Below are 12,914 nucleotides of genomic sequence, written 5' to 3'. Positions count from 1 at the left end.
TGAAAGTCTGCTGTGATTCTGATAGGTCTTCCTTTATATGTTACTTGGTCTTTTCCCATTACTGCCTTTAATATTCTTTCTTTGTTTAGTACATTTGGTGTTTTGATTATTATGTGACAGGAGGTATTTCTGTTCTGGTCCAGTCTGTTTGGAGTTCTGTAGGCTTCTTGTATATTCATGGGCATCTCTCTCTTTAGGTTAGGGAAGTTTTCTTCCATAATTTTAGTGAAGATATTTGCTGGCCCTTTAAGTTGTAAATCTTTACTCTCATCTATGCCTATAATCCTTAGGTTTGGTCTTCTCATTGTGTCCCGGATTTCCTGGATATTTTGGGTTATAAGCTTTTTGCATTTTGCATTTTCTTTAACTGTTGAGTCCATGGTCTCTATGGAATCTTCAGCATCTGAGATTCTTTCTTCTATCTCTTGTATTCTGTTGTTGATATTTGCATCTATGTCCCCTGATTTCTTCCCAAGGTTTTATATCTCCAAAGTTGTCTCCCTTTGAGTTTTCTTAGTTGTTTCTCCTTCTGATTTTAGATCCTGGATGGTTTTGCTTAGCTCCTTCACTTGCTTGTTTGTGTTTTCCTGTAATTCTTTAAGAGCTTTTTGTGTTTCCTCTTTCATGACCTCAGCCTGTTGACCAAAGTTCTCCTGTATTTCTTTAAGTGATTTTTCCATTTCCTCCTTATTGGCTTTTGTATTCTCCTGAATTTCTTTCAATGATTTTTGTGTTTCCCTTGTAAGGGCTTCTAACTTTTGATGCATTTTCTCCTGAATTTCCTTATGTATGTCCTTCATGTGTTCCTGTACCAGCATCATGACCAGTGATTTTAAATCCAAATCTTGTTTTACTGGTGTGATGGAGTATCTAGGACATGCTGATAAAGGAGAATTGGGTTCAGATGCTGCCATATTGCCTTGATTTCTGTTAGTGACGTTCCTGTGTTTGCCTTTTGCCATCTATTTTCACTGGTGTTAGTTGGTCTTGTCAATGCTGGATTCACCAGTGCAAGCTGCCTCTTCCCAGGTGGCCTCTGGTGCACACCTCACCTCCTGCCCTGCCTGTAGACAGGGTACTGTGGCCCAGGCTGTTCAGATCCCAAAGCAGACACCTGAAGGCTCCCGTAGGGGCCTGCTGGACTCACCAGAGCACACTGACTCCTCCCAGCCGGCCTCCCGGATGCCCCTCTTGCATCTTGCAGGCTTGGAGATGTGGCATTGCAGCACAGGCTGTTCTGAATCCCAAACTGGAGATTTGAAGGCTCCCCAAAGAGGCCTCAGGACTGGAACCTAAGCTCCGTGCTGCCAGAGCAAGCTGTTAATTCATTGCTTTTAATAGATGAGTAGTATATCATTGTGTATATATATATCACATTTTCTGTACCCATTACTCCATTGAGGGTCATCTGGGTTGTTTCCAGCTTCTAGCTACCTATCATAAATAGGGCTAAAATGAACATAGTGTTGCATGTGTCCTTACTACATGCCAGAGAATCCTCTGGGTATTTGCCCAGGAGTGGTATAATGGTGACCTCTGCCTATATTATGCCCAGTTTTCTGACGAACCACCAGACTGAATTCCAGAGTGGCTGCATCAGCTTGCAATTTCACCAATAGTGGTGGAGCATTCCTCCTTCTCCATATCCTCTCCAGCCTTTGCTGTCCACTGAGTTTTTGATATTGGCCATTCTGACTTGTGTGAGGTGGAATCTCAGGATTGTTTTGATTTTCATTTCCCTTATGACTAAGGGTGTTGAACATTTCTTTAGGTGTTTCTCAGTCATTCAGTATTTCTCAATTGAAAATTCTTTGTTTAGCTCTGAATGACATTTATTAATAGGGTTATTTAGTTCTCTGAAATCTAACTTCTTGAGTTCTTTGTAAATATTGGATATTGTCCCTCGAATATCTAATGTAGGGTTGGTAAAGATTTTTTCCAAATTTGTTGGTTGCCATTTTGTCCTATTTACAGTGTCCTTTGCCTTACAGAAACTTTGAAATTTTATGAGGTCCTATTTGTCAATGCTTGATCTCAGAGCTTAAGCTATTGGTGTTCTGTTCAGGAAAATTTCCCCTGTGCCCATGTCCTCAAGGTTCTTCCCCAGTGTCTTTTATAGTAGATTCAGTGTGTATGGTTTTATGTGGAGGTCCTTGATCCACTTTGACTCGAGCTATGTACCAGGACATAGAATGGATAAATTTGCATTCTTCTGCATGCTGACCCCCAGTTGAACCAGAACCATTTGTTGAAATGGTTATCTTTTTTTCTACTGGATGGTTTTAGCTCCTTTGTCAAAGATCAATTGACCATAGGTGTATGTTCATTTCTGGGTCTTCAATTCTATTCCATTGATCTGCCTGCCTGTCACTGTACCAATACCATGCAGTTTTTAACGTTGGTACCTGGTATATATCTAGAAATTTGTCAATTTCATGGAGATTTTCAAATTTTGTTAAGGATAAGTTCTTGTAGTAGAATATGATGATTTTTTTTTGAATTTCCACAGTTTCTGTTGTTATGTCTCTGTCTTAGTCAGGGTTTCTATTCCTGCACAAACATCATGATCAAGAAGCAAGTTGTGGAGGAAAGGGTTTATTGAGCTTACACTTCCACGTTGCAGTTCATCATGAAAGGAAGTCAGGTCTGGAACTCAAGCAGGTCAAGAAACAGTAGCTAATGTAGAGGACATGGAGGAATGTTTCTAACTGGCTTGCTTCCCCTGGCTTGCTCAGCCTGCTCTTTTATAGAACCCAAGAGCACCAGCCCAAAGGATGTACCACCCACAAGGGGCCCTACCCCTTGATCACTAATTGAGAAAATGCTCCACAGCTGGATCTCATGGAGGCACTTCCCTAACTGAAGCTCATTTCTCTGTGATAACTCCAGCCTGTGTCAAGTTGACACACAAAACTAGCCAGTACAATTGACCCCTTGTCAACTTGACACACAAACACATCACTATTAAGCCTCAACCCTTACGTTCTTATTCATCCGCAAGATCTAAATTACTTTAAAAGTACCACAGTCTTTACATATTAAAAGTTCAATCACCTTAAAATGTCCAATATCTTTCAAATTCAAAGTCTTTTAAAAATTCAAATTATCTCAACTGTGGGCTCCACTAAAATATTTTTCTTCCTTCAAGAGGGAAACATATCAGAGCATAGTCACAACCAAAATTAAAACTCCAATGTTTCAATGTCTGGGATCCAACTCATGATCTTCTGGGCTCCTCCAAGGGCTTGGGTCACTTCTTTAGCTCTGCCCTTCGTAGCACACAGCTTGTCTTCTAGGCTCCAGCTGCCTGTACTCCACTGCTGCTGATGTTCTTGGTGGTCATCGCATGGTACTGGCATCTCCAAAATGCTGCTATCTTCCACTGTAATTAGGCTTCACCAATAGCCTCTCATAGGCTCTCATCAGGGTGACAAGCCTCTGCTCCTATGCATGACCCATTCAAGTCCTGGGCCAACTGAGGCTGCACCTTCACCAATGGCCTTCTGTGGCCTCTCACTGTGCCAAGAGCCTCAGCAGCTCTTCATGAGCCCTTCATGCCTTCAAAAACAGAACCACCTGGGTGACTCTTTCAAAGGACCAAGTCCAGCCACAGCACAAAATATAACTGTGGCTATCTCTGGAACACAGCCTCTGTGCTCTCAGAAAACACTTCCCAGAAGATTTCACCTCAGTGATGCTGGTTTCTTCTTAATCACTGCTAATTTCTTAGCTCCAGCTAACCAGCATCAATAGTCCCAGTAACACAAAGGTTCGATATAGTGGTTCTGGTATCCTGTTACTCACAGCTGATTCTTCAGCCCCAGCTCACCAAAACCACAGAATATTCACAATCAAAACATGGCCACTGTAAGAGACTTTAATTTTCCCTCTGACATTTCACATGCCAGGCCTCCATCTTTTGCACTGTTCTTAACATTGTCTTCCAAGCTCCTTCATAACTTTCCACCGAAGTCTTAATATTCTAATGGCTTTTCTACCTCAAAGTTCCAAAGTACTTCCACAGTCCTACCCAAAACATGGTCAGGTTGTCACAGGAATACCCCACTATGCTGGTTCCAATTTGTCTTAGTCAGGGATTCTACTCCTGCACAAACATCATGACCAAGAAGCAAGTTGTGGAGGAAAGGGTTTATTGAGCTTACACTTCCATGTTGCAGTTCATCACTAAAGGAAGTCAGGACTGGAACTCAAGCAGGTCAAGAAACAGGAGCTAATGTAGAGGACATGGAGGAATGTTTCTTACTGGCTTGCTTCCCCTGGCTTGCTCAGCCTGTTGTCTTATAGAACCCAAGAGCACCAGCCCAAAGTTAGTACCACCTACAAGGGGCCCTCCCCCTTGATCACTAATTGAGAAAATGTCCTGCAGCTGGATCTCATGGAGGCACTTTCCCAACTAAAGCTCCTTTCTCTGTGATAACTCCCACCTGTGTCAAGTTGACACACAAAACTAGCCAGTACAGTCTCCCTCTTCATTTCTGATTTTATTAATTTGGGTAGTGCCTTTGTGCCCTCTGGCTAGTCTGACTTAGTGTCTATCTTTCTGATTTTGTCTAAGACCCAGCTCCTGTTTTTTTTTTTTTTTTTAATTCTTTGTATAGTTCTTTATGTTGTATTAAATTGATTTTTGCTCCAAGTTTGATTATTTCCTACCATGTATTACTTTTTAGTGTATTTGCTTCTTTTTGTTTTAGTACTTTCAGGTGCACTATCAATCTGCTAGTGTAGTCTCTCTCCATTTTTTTTTTAACTTGGTTGGAGGTTCTTAGAGCTATCAGTTTTCCTCTTAGCATTGCTTTCATTGTGTCCCATAAGTTTTGGAATGATGTCTTCATTTTCATTAAATTCTAAAAAGTCTTTAATTTCTTTCTTTATTTCTTCTTTGACTAAGCTACCATTAAGAAGAGCATTGTTCAATGTCCATGTTTATGTGTATTTTCTGGTTTTTTTTTTGTTTGTTTGTTTTTTTTTTTTTTGAGACCAGCATTAGGCTGTGGTGATCTGATAAAGTGCATGGAAAATTTTCAATCTTTCTGTATCTGTTGAGGCCTGTTTTGTGAACAATTGTATGGCCAATTTTGGAGAAGGTACCATGAAGTGCTGAGAAGAAGGTATATTCTTTTGCTTTAGGGTGGAATGTTCTATAAATATCTGGTAGATCCATTTGGTCCATAACTTCAGTTAGTTTTACTGTGTCTCTGTTTAGCTTCTGTTTCCATGACTGTTCAGTGTTGAGAGTGGGGTGTTGAAGTCTCTCACTCTTACTGTGTGGGGTACAATGTGTGATTTGAGCTTTGGAAAAGTTTCTTTTATGAATGTGGGTGCCCTTGCATTTAGATCATAGATGTTCAGAATTGAGAGTTCATCTTGGTAGATTTTTTCCTTTGAACAATATGAAGTGTCCCTCCTTATCTTTTTTGACAACTTTTGGTTGAAAGTCGATTTTATCTGATATAAGACTGGCCGCTCCAGCTTGTTTCGTGGGACCACTTTTTGGAAAATAGTTTTTAAATCTTTACTCTGAGGTGCTGACTGCCTTTGTCACTGAGGTGGGTTTCTTGTATGCAGCAAAATGTTGGGTCCTGTTTACGTATACAGTCTGTTAGTCTCTGTCTTTTCATTGGGGAATGGAAACCATTGATTTTAACAGATATTTAGGAAAAGTGATTGTTACTTACTGTTATTTTCATTGTTAAAGGAGGAATTCTGGAAAATATCATCCTAAGTGGGGTAACTCATTCACAAAAGAGCACACATGGAATGCAGTCATGGTAAGTGATTATTAGCCCACAAACTCTGAATACCCAAGACAGAACTCACATATCAAATTATTTCCAAGAAGAAGGATGGAGAGGGTCCTGGAAAGGCTTGATGCAGCATTGTAGGAGATTACCAGGACAGAGAAGTTGGAGGGGGTTGATTGGGGAATGGCCAGAGGGAAGAGGGCTTATGGGACTTATGGGGAGGGGGGGAAAGGGAAAGGGAAAATCATATGGAATGTAAACAAGGGATATAGAAAATAAAATAAATAAATAAAAAATAAAAGTAGTAACTGGAGGTGTGTGTGTGTGTGTGTGTGCACATGTGTGCGTGCGTCCGTGCGTGTGTGTGTGTGTGTGTGTGTGTGTGTGTGTGTGTATGTGAAGTTGAAGTCTGTGCCCTTGTGTTTGGGACATAAGCGTTCAGAATTGAGACATAGTCTTAGTAGATGTTTTTTCCCTTGATCAGTATGAAGTGACCTTACCTGTCTTTTTTGATTAATTTTGGTTGAAAGTCTTTTTTATTAGCTTTTAGAATGGATGGCTTCTTCAGCTTGCTTCTTGGGTCTCCCTCTCCTTCCCCGTATCTCCTTCTCTCTCTCTCTCTCTCTCTCTCTCTCTCTCTCTCTCTCTCTCTCTCTCTGTGTGTGTGTGGGTGTGTGTGTGGGTGTTTGTGTGTGTGTTTCTATGCGCCTTCCTTGTTTGTGCTGATATGGAATTCCTTATTTCCTGTGTTTTCTTGGAAGCAGTTATCCTGCTTGCTTTGGGGTTTTCCTTCTTGTATTTCCCATAGGGATGGATTTGTGGATAGATAATGTTTGAATTTCAGTTTGTCTTGAAATATCATGGTTTTGCCATCTTTGGTGATTTATAGTTCCAATGGGTATAGTAGCCTAGTTTAGCATCTGTTTGTTTGTTTGTGTGATATTGCAAGATGCCTGTCCAGTCCTTTCTAAATTTTAGCTTCTCTATTAAGAAGTTGGGTGTAATTGTTTAGGTCTGCCTTAATTTGTTACCTGCGTTTTCTCCCTTGCTTCTTTTAACATTTTTTTCTGTAGATTTTGTGTTTAGATTATTATGTGTAGGGAGGATTTTCTTTCCTGGTACAGTCTAATTGGTGTTTTTATATGTTAATAACGATGTCTTTTATTGAGTTGGGAATTGTATTAGTTTGGGTTCTCTAGAGTCACAGAACGTATGGGTAGTCTTTATATAGTTAGGGAGTTTTTCAATGACTTACAGTCTATAGTCCAACTCCCCAACAATGGTCATCATCAGTTCGGATGAAAGTCCAAGGATCTAGCAGTTGCTGAGTCCCATGAGGCAAGCAGGCAATGAGGCAAGGAAGAGTGAATAAATCTTCCTTCTTCCAATGTCCTTATATATCTCCAGCAGAGGGTGTAGCCCAGATTAAAGGCTGTAGGTCTCCAAGAGAGGGTGTGGCCCAGATTAAAGGCGTGTGCCTCAGTGCCTTTAATCCCAGATGATCTTGAACTCGGCAATCTCCTTGTCTTAATCTTCTGAAATTCATAGCCACTATGCTTCAAGATCTCCATGCCGAGATCCAGGTCAGAAACTTATATCTCTAAGCCTCCAGATTAGGATCATAGGTGAGCCTTCCAATTCTAGATTGTAGTTCATTCCAGATATAGTCAAGTTGACAACCAGGAATAGCCACTACAATCCACCCCTTGTCAACTTGACACAAATAATATATCTCATGTCCACCTGAAAATTAGCAAGGTCATGAATATGCCTAACATGATATAACTATTCCTCGTACAATCACAAATGCATTTGTAAATTTACAAAGGGGCAATGTCCCTTGGGAACATTCTTTTAGTGATTCAATACCAATTGATGTTAAAGTAATTAGAAGAAAGACAAATGTATCCTTAACACAATAAGATAGAAGCTTTCATATTACTTATAATCCTCATTTCTGCAACTGGTTACATGGTCTTAGCTGGTATTTATAACTACCTTCCTCTGCTACCCATTCTGTATTTCCTTTACCTTTAGCAAGCACCTCAGTGGGTCTTGGTTCTTTTCCTGGAGGATTGACCCATACCTTCATTCCTGATGGGCCATCCTTTGTCATCCTGCTTGGATTAGGCTGTTGTAGTTTCCCATTGACTTTAATCACAGGACATGGTAGTACTAAGAGATGCCCTAGGATATCTCCTGCACTCCAGACATAATCTTGCTTACCTCCATTGTAGAGACGCAATCCAATTTCCCCATGGTAATCTGGATGGTAGGATCCCAAGGCCTACTAGCCAGCCATTCCCACAGAGTCAGCTCTGCTCTGCAAGAGTCCATCTCAAAAAAAAAAAAAAAAAAACTCAGTGGAACAGGATGTGGTGATACTCACTTTAACCTCAGAACTTGAGATGCAGAAGCTGAGCTTCCTCTATGATTTTGTTGAGAATAATTTCTGGGCCTTGGAACTTTGACTCTTCACCTTCTCTATTACTATTTTTCTTAGGTTAGGGCTTTTCATGGTATCCCTGATTTCATGGATGTTTGTGTTGGTAATTTTTAAGATTTAATATTTACTTTGACTGATGTACGAACTTCTTCTACTGTATCTTCTACACCTGAGATTTTCTTTTTCTATTGCCTACATTCTCTGTGTGATGCTTGAATCTGCTGTTGCTGTTCTCGTCCTTAGACTTCCCATCTCCAGGATCTCCTCAGTTTGTGTTTTCTTTATTGCTTCTACTTCCATTTTCATATCTTGCACAGTTTTATTCATTTCTTTCACCTGTTTGGTTGTATTTTCCTATATGTCTTTAAGGGACTTATTTGTTTCCTCTTTAAAGGCTTCTATCTGTTTGCTTGTATTTTCCTTTACTTCCTTAAGGCATTAGTACATGTCCCCTTTAAAGGCTTTTATCACCTTTAAAAGATTGGAATTTAAGGTCATTTTCTTATGTTTCTGTTGTGTTAGGATATCTAGGGCTTGCTGTAGTATTGTAGCTGTGCTTTGGAAGTGTCACATTTGCCTGACTCTTGGTGATTGTGTTCTTCAATGGCTTTTAGACACCTGGATGCTTCCGGACCCTGGATGTTCTCATTGTACTAGGTATTGGAAGGGGTGTGAACTTCAATGGTCCTGGTATGGCAGACATTTTGGCCTATATAGTTCCAGACCAGCAGGTCTGTGTGCTTTAGGAGCCTCAGTTCTGATGAAGGTGGCGGGAGAGGTGACATAGAATAGAGGTCCTGCTGAGGTAGCAAGGGGCTCACTGCACCTTATCTTGGCCCACAGGGCTCAGAGAGCAGCAAACATGGGTGGCAGAAATGAGCCTAAGTTATATTATTCAGTAGTTTAGGGTCTGATGGAGGCACAGAGAGAGGCAGTGGAGGAATGGAGGTTCCATGGAATAGCAGAGCTCAGAGTAGTAATGTTTCTTTTATTAATGTGGGTGCACTTGCATTTGGAGCATAGATGTTGAGAACTGACATGTCCTCTTGGCACATTTCTTCCTTTAATGAATATGAGTGTCCTTCCCAGTCTCTTTTCATTGTGTTCAGTTGAAAGTCTATTTTATGAGGTATTAGAATGGCTATTCCAGCTTGTTTCTTGGGTCTATTTGCTTTGGAAAACCATTCCCCACCCTTTTATACTAAAATAATGACTATCTTTATTGCTGAGATATGATTCTTGTATACAACAGTATGATGGTTCTTGTTTATGCATCTGTTCTCCTAGCCCCTGTCTTTTTACTGGGAAATTCAGTCTATTGACATTGAGAGATAGTAATGGCCAACTATTGTTTCTTCCTGTTTTTATGATGTTAGTGGTGGTTGAGTGTGTGCAAATGCATTTCTCTTCTATTGGTTTTAACTAATCCAAGAAATTATAATAGGTGTTTTTTTATATTACTTGGCCTTTTCCCATTCTTGCTGCATAAAATTCATTGTAATGTATATTTTCTATTTTGATTATTATGCAGCCAGAGAATTTTCTTATTTTTCTTATTTTTCTTTTTTATAGGTTTGCATGTTATTCAATTTTAATGTTACATAGTTTTACACTGTCAAAACCATTCCTGAGAACATAAAGAAAGGAATGGTGTAATAGACAGCCGCATCCACCCAGAGAATGTATTAAAATTTGATTCATATGCATTTTGATAATTTCCCAGTCTTAAAATAACATATAATAAGACTTGGAATTTACATTGGCTGCAAGTTTTCGGCATTCCCCTACAGTATGCCATTAAACAAATCTCATCAAATGTCTCTGTTCACTTCTTAAACCATAAGCCCAAACAGAATTTGTGTGTGTGTGTGTGTGTGTAGCTGGGGTAAAGCATACTTTAAGGGAAGGTTGTGGCTCAAGATGTGAGATTATTTTTAGGTTTCTGGTGCCCAAATTAAGTCTTCACTTTAACTAAGAAGCTCAAGCTTCTAATCACCCAACCTTCTCCTGGATGGCTCAGATCATGCCAACCTTATTTCCCAGAAGTGACATACAGTCTTTGCAAACTGTGTTTGGCAAAGCACTTCCTTTATAGAGAGAAACCCAGGCACTGGCACCACACCACACAGTCATACATACTGGCACTGGCATCGTATCACACAGTCATAAGCCAATATAGAATATATGTACTGGACCATTTGTAATGACATGAAAATAGGTAACTGACAGACTATGTCATCAGGTTGAACGAAATTTAGCAGTAACCTCTTCTAAGAGCCAAGTACTACTATATAGTTAAATTATAATTACTAACAACAGAAGAGCTACATTACTGGCTATTCCCCTGCCTCTCCAAGTGAATTCCACAAACATTCTCTCAAGGCGAATGTCAAGAGCTGGCTAAACAATGAGTGGATTTACAGAATAGCCCATATTTTTAAAGTTATGGACACACACAAGGATTTATCAGATACCATGCAAGATTCATGAGCAACTTGGTATTCTGACGCTGTTGCTTTGAACTATTAAGAGCCAGGTCAGAGAAACGCTCTCCTTCTAAGCAGACACCATACCCCATCCACAGCAGTTCAGTTTAGACCTGATTAGGAGTCTTGAGCAACACCTGGAGTGGACCGGATCCCCTGTCCTTTATATATGTATCAAGGGCTATCTGGTTACACAGAATGGCAAATTCATAGGGTATTTCACAATACCAATGCTTCTTTCAGAATATCTCACCACATAATATGCCCTCAAAGAACTTACTCCAAGTCAAAGCAAGGCCTTAATGTGGAATCAAACAAGAAAATGGAAATACCCATAAATCCAACACACACCAAGATCAGTCATGACTCTTGAACTTCCACGTGCAACAGGGACAGTCACTGGCCACAAGGTATTCAGTCAGTCACTGGAGATCCAGAAATCAAAATGCTGATTGGCTGTTCTTGGTGGTTAGCTATGGTCTAGTTATCATGGAAGCCTTAGCAAAGACCATTCCTTAACTGTACAGTGTGTGTCTGTACTTCTGATTTTCAAGCACAGCGTGCTGGATGTCTAGCCGAAGTTTAAGGGCCTGTTTTTTGTAACCTCCTCCCTACTTCTATTTTTGTGTCTTACTACTTCAAAGCTCTTTATTTTCCATTTATTTATCACTAAAGTGAAAGAAATATAATCAGTAGATATTTCCAGGGAATTTTGAAAATGTTCTTCCTCAAATTAAAAAAAAAAAAAAAGACCCTATGAATAATCCTTGAGAGACAGGGAAGGAAAATACAAATTCTAATCAAACCATTTTAAGGCTTCAATTGAGCGGAAAATGTGTAATATTGTACTGAAGCTCTGAGGTCCCATTTTGGGGCCAACTTGAAGACAACCAGAAAGAAGCTGTATAATGGCCCCTGTTGCCACCCCTTTCAATCAGAGGTGGGAGACCTGCACCACATCTGGCATGGAGAGGACACCACTTCCTGATGCTCTCTAGAGAACCAACAGGAGCAGGTTATTAGGTAAGCATCATCACCCAACACAGAGAGTTATGGAGCCCCTCTGCTCAGGGACTTACTACACAGCAACCTCCAGTTCACCTATCCCCTTCCACGTCTTCTACTATTCCATCCTCTCCTGTCACCGCCCCTTTCTGTTGGATGTGGGAGACCTGTACCACATCTGTCAGAGAGAGGACACTACTTCCTGATGCTCTCTAGAGAACTGATGGGAGCAGGGTATTAGAGAACCTACAGGAGCAGGGCATTGAAGAATTGGCAGGAGCAGGGCGTTCAACTCTTGTGAAGTCTGCCACAGGGGAGATCCCATTGCCTCATACTTTCTGAGAATCATATGTTTGCAGGGAATTGGACAGAAAGAGAATCCCAGGAATACAGAAACACAGGCCAGCAGGATAGAGAAGATAGTGTCAGCAAGACCAGCTAACACAAGAAATAACGAGATGGCCAAAGGCAAACGCAAGATCATTACCACTAGAAACCAAGGCAACCATCAGAACCCAGCTCTCCCACAACAGCAAATCCTGCATACTCCATCACATCAGAAAAGCAAGAACCAGATTTGAAATCACATCTCATATCACTGATGGAGGACTTCAAGAAGGGCATAAATAACTCCCTTAAAGGAATACAAGAGATCATGGGTCAACAGGTAGAAGCACAAAAATCCCTTAAAGAAAGACAAGAGACTATGGATCAAAAGGTAGAAGTCCTTAAAGAGGAAACACAAAAATCTCTTAAAGAAATACAGGAGAATATGGATTAACAGGTTAAAGTCCTTAAAGAGACAATAGAAAAATCCCATAGGGAATTAGGGGAGAACATGGGTCAACATGCAGAAACCCATAAAGAAGAATCACAAAAATCCCTGAAAGAAACACAGGAGAACATGGAACAGGTATAAGCCCTTAAAGAGGTAGCACAAAAATACCTTAAAGAATTTCAGGAAAAAAACAAACAAACAAGTGAAGGAACTGAACAAAACTATCCAGGATCTAAACCTGGAAATAGAATCAACAAAGAAATCACAAAGTGAGACATATCTGAAAATAGAACACCTTGGAAAGAATTCAGGAGTCAAAGATGCAAGCATAAACAATGACCTGTCCAGCAGGTCCAGTTATTCCAGGGTCTCGAAGAGGCACTACCTGAGGGTCAAAAATGGGGGGAAGAGAAAAGGGAAGCAAAGCTCGCTAACAA

This window comes from Apodemus sylvaticus, chromosome X (genome assembly GCF_947179515.1).
Source record: "Apodemus sylvaticus chromosome X, mApoSyl1.1, whole genome shotgun sequence".
Lineage (NCBI taxonomy): Eukaryota > Metazoa > Chordata > Mammalia > Rodentia > Muridae > Apodemus > Apodemus sylvaticus.
The sequence above is the reverse complement of the archived record's forward strand: the minus strand, read 5'-3'. Positions refer to the sequence as shown.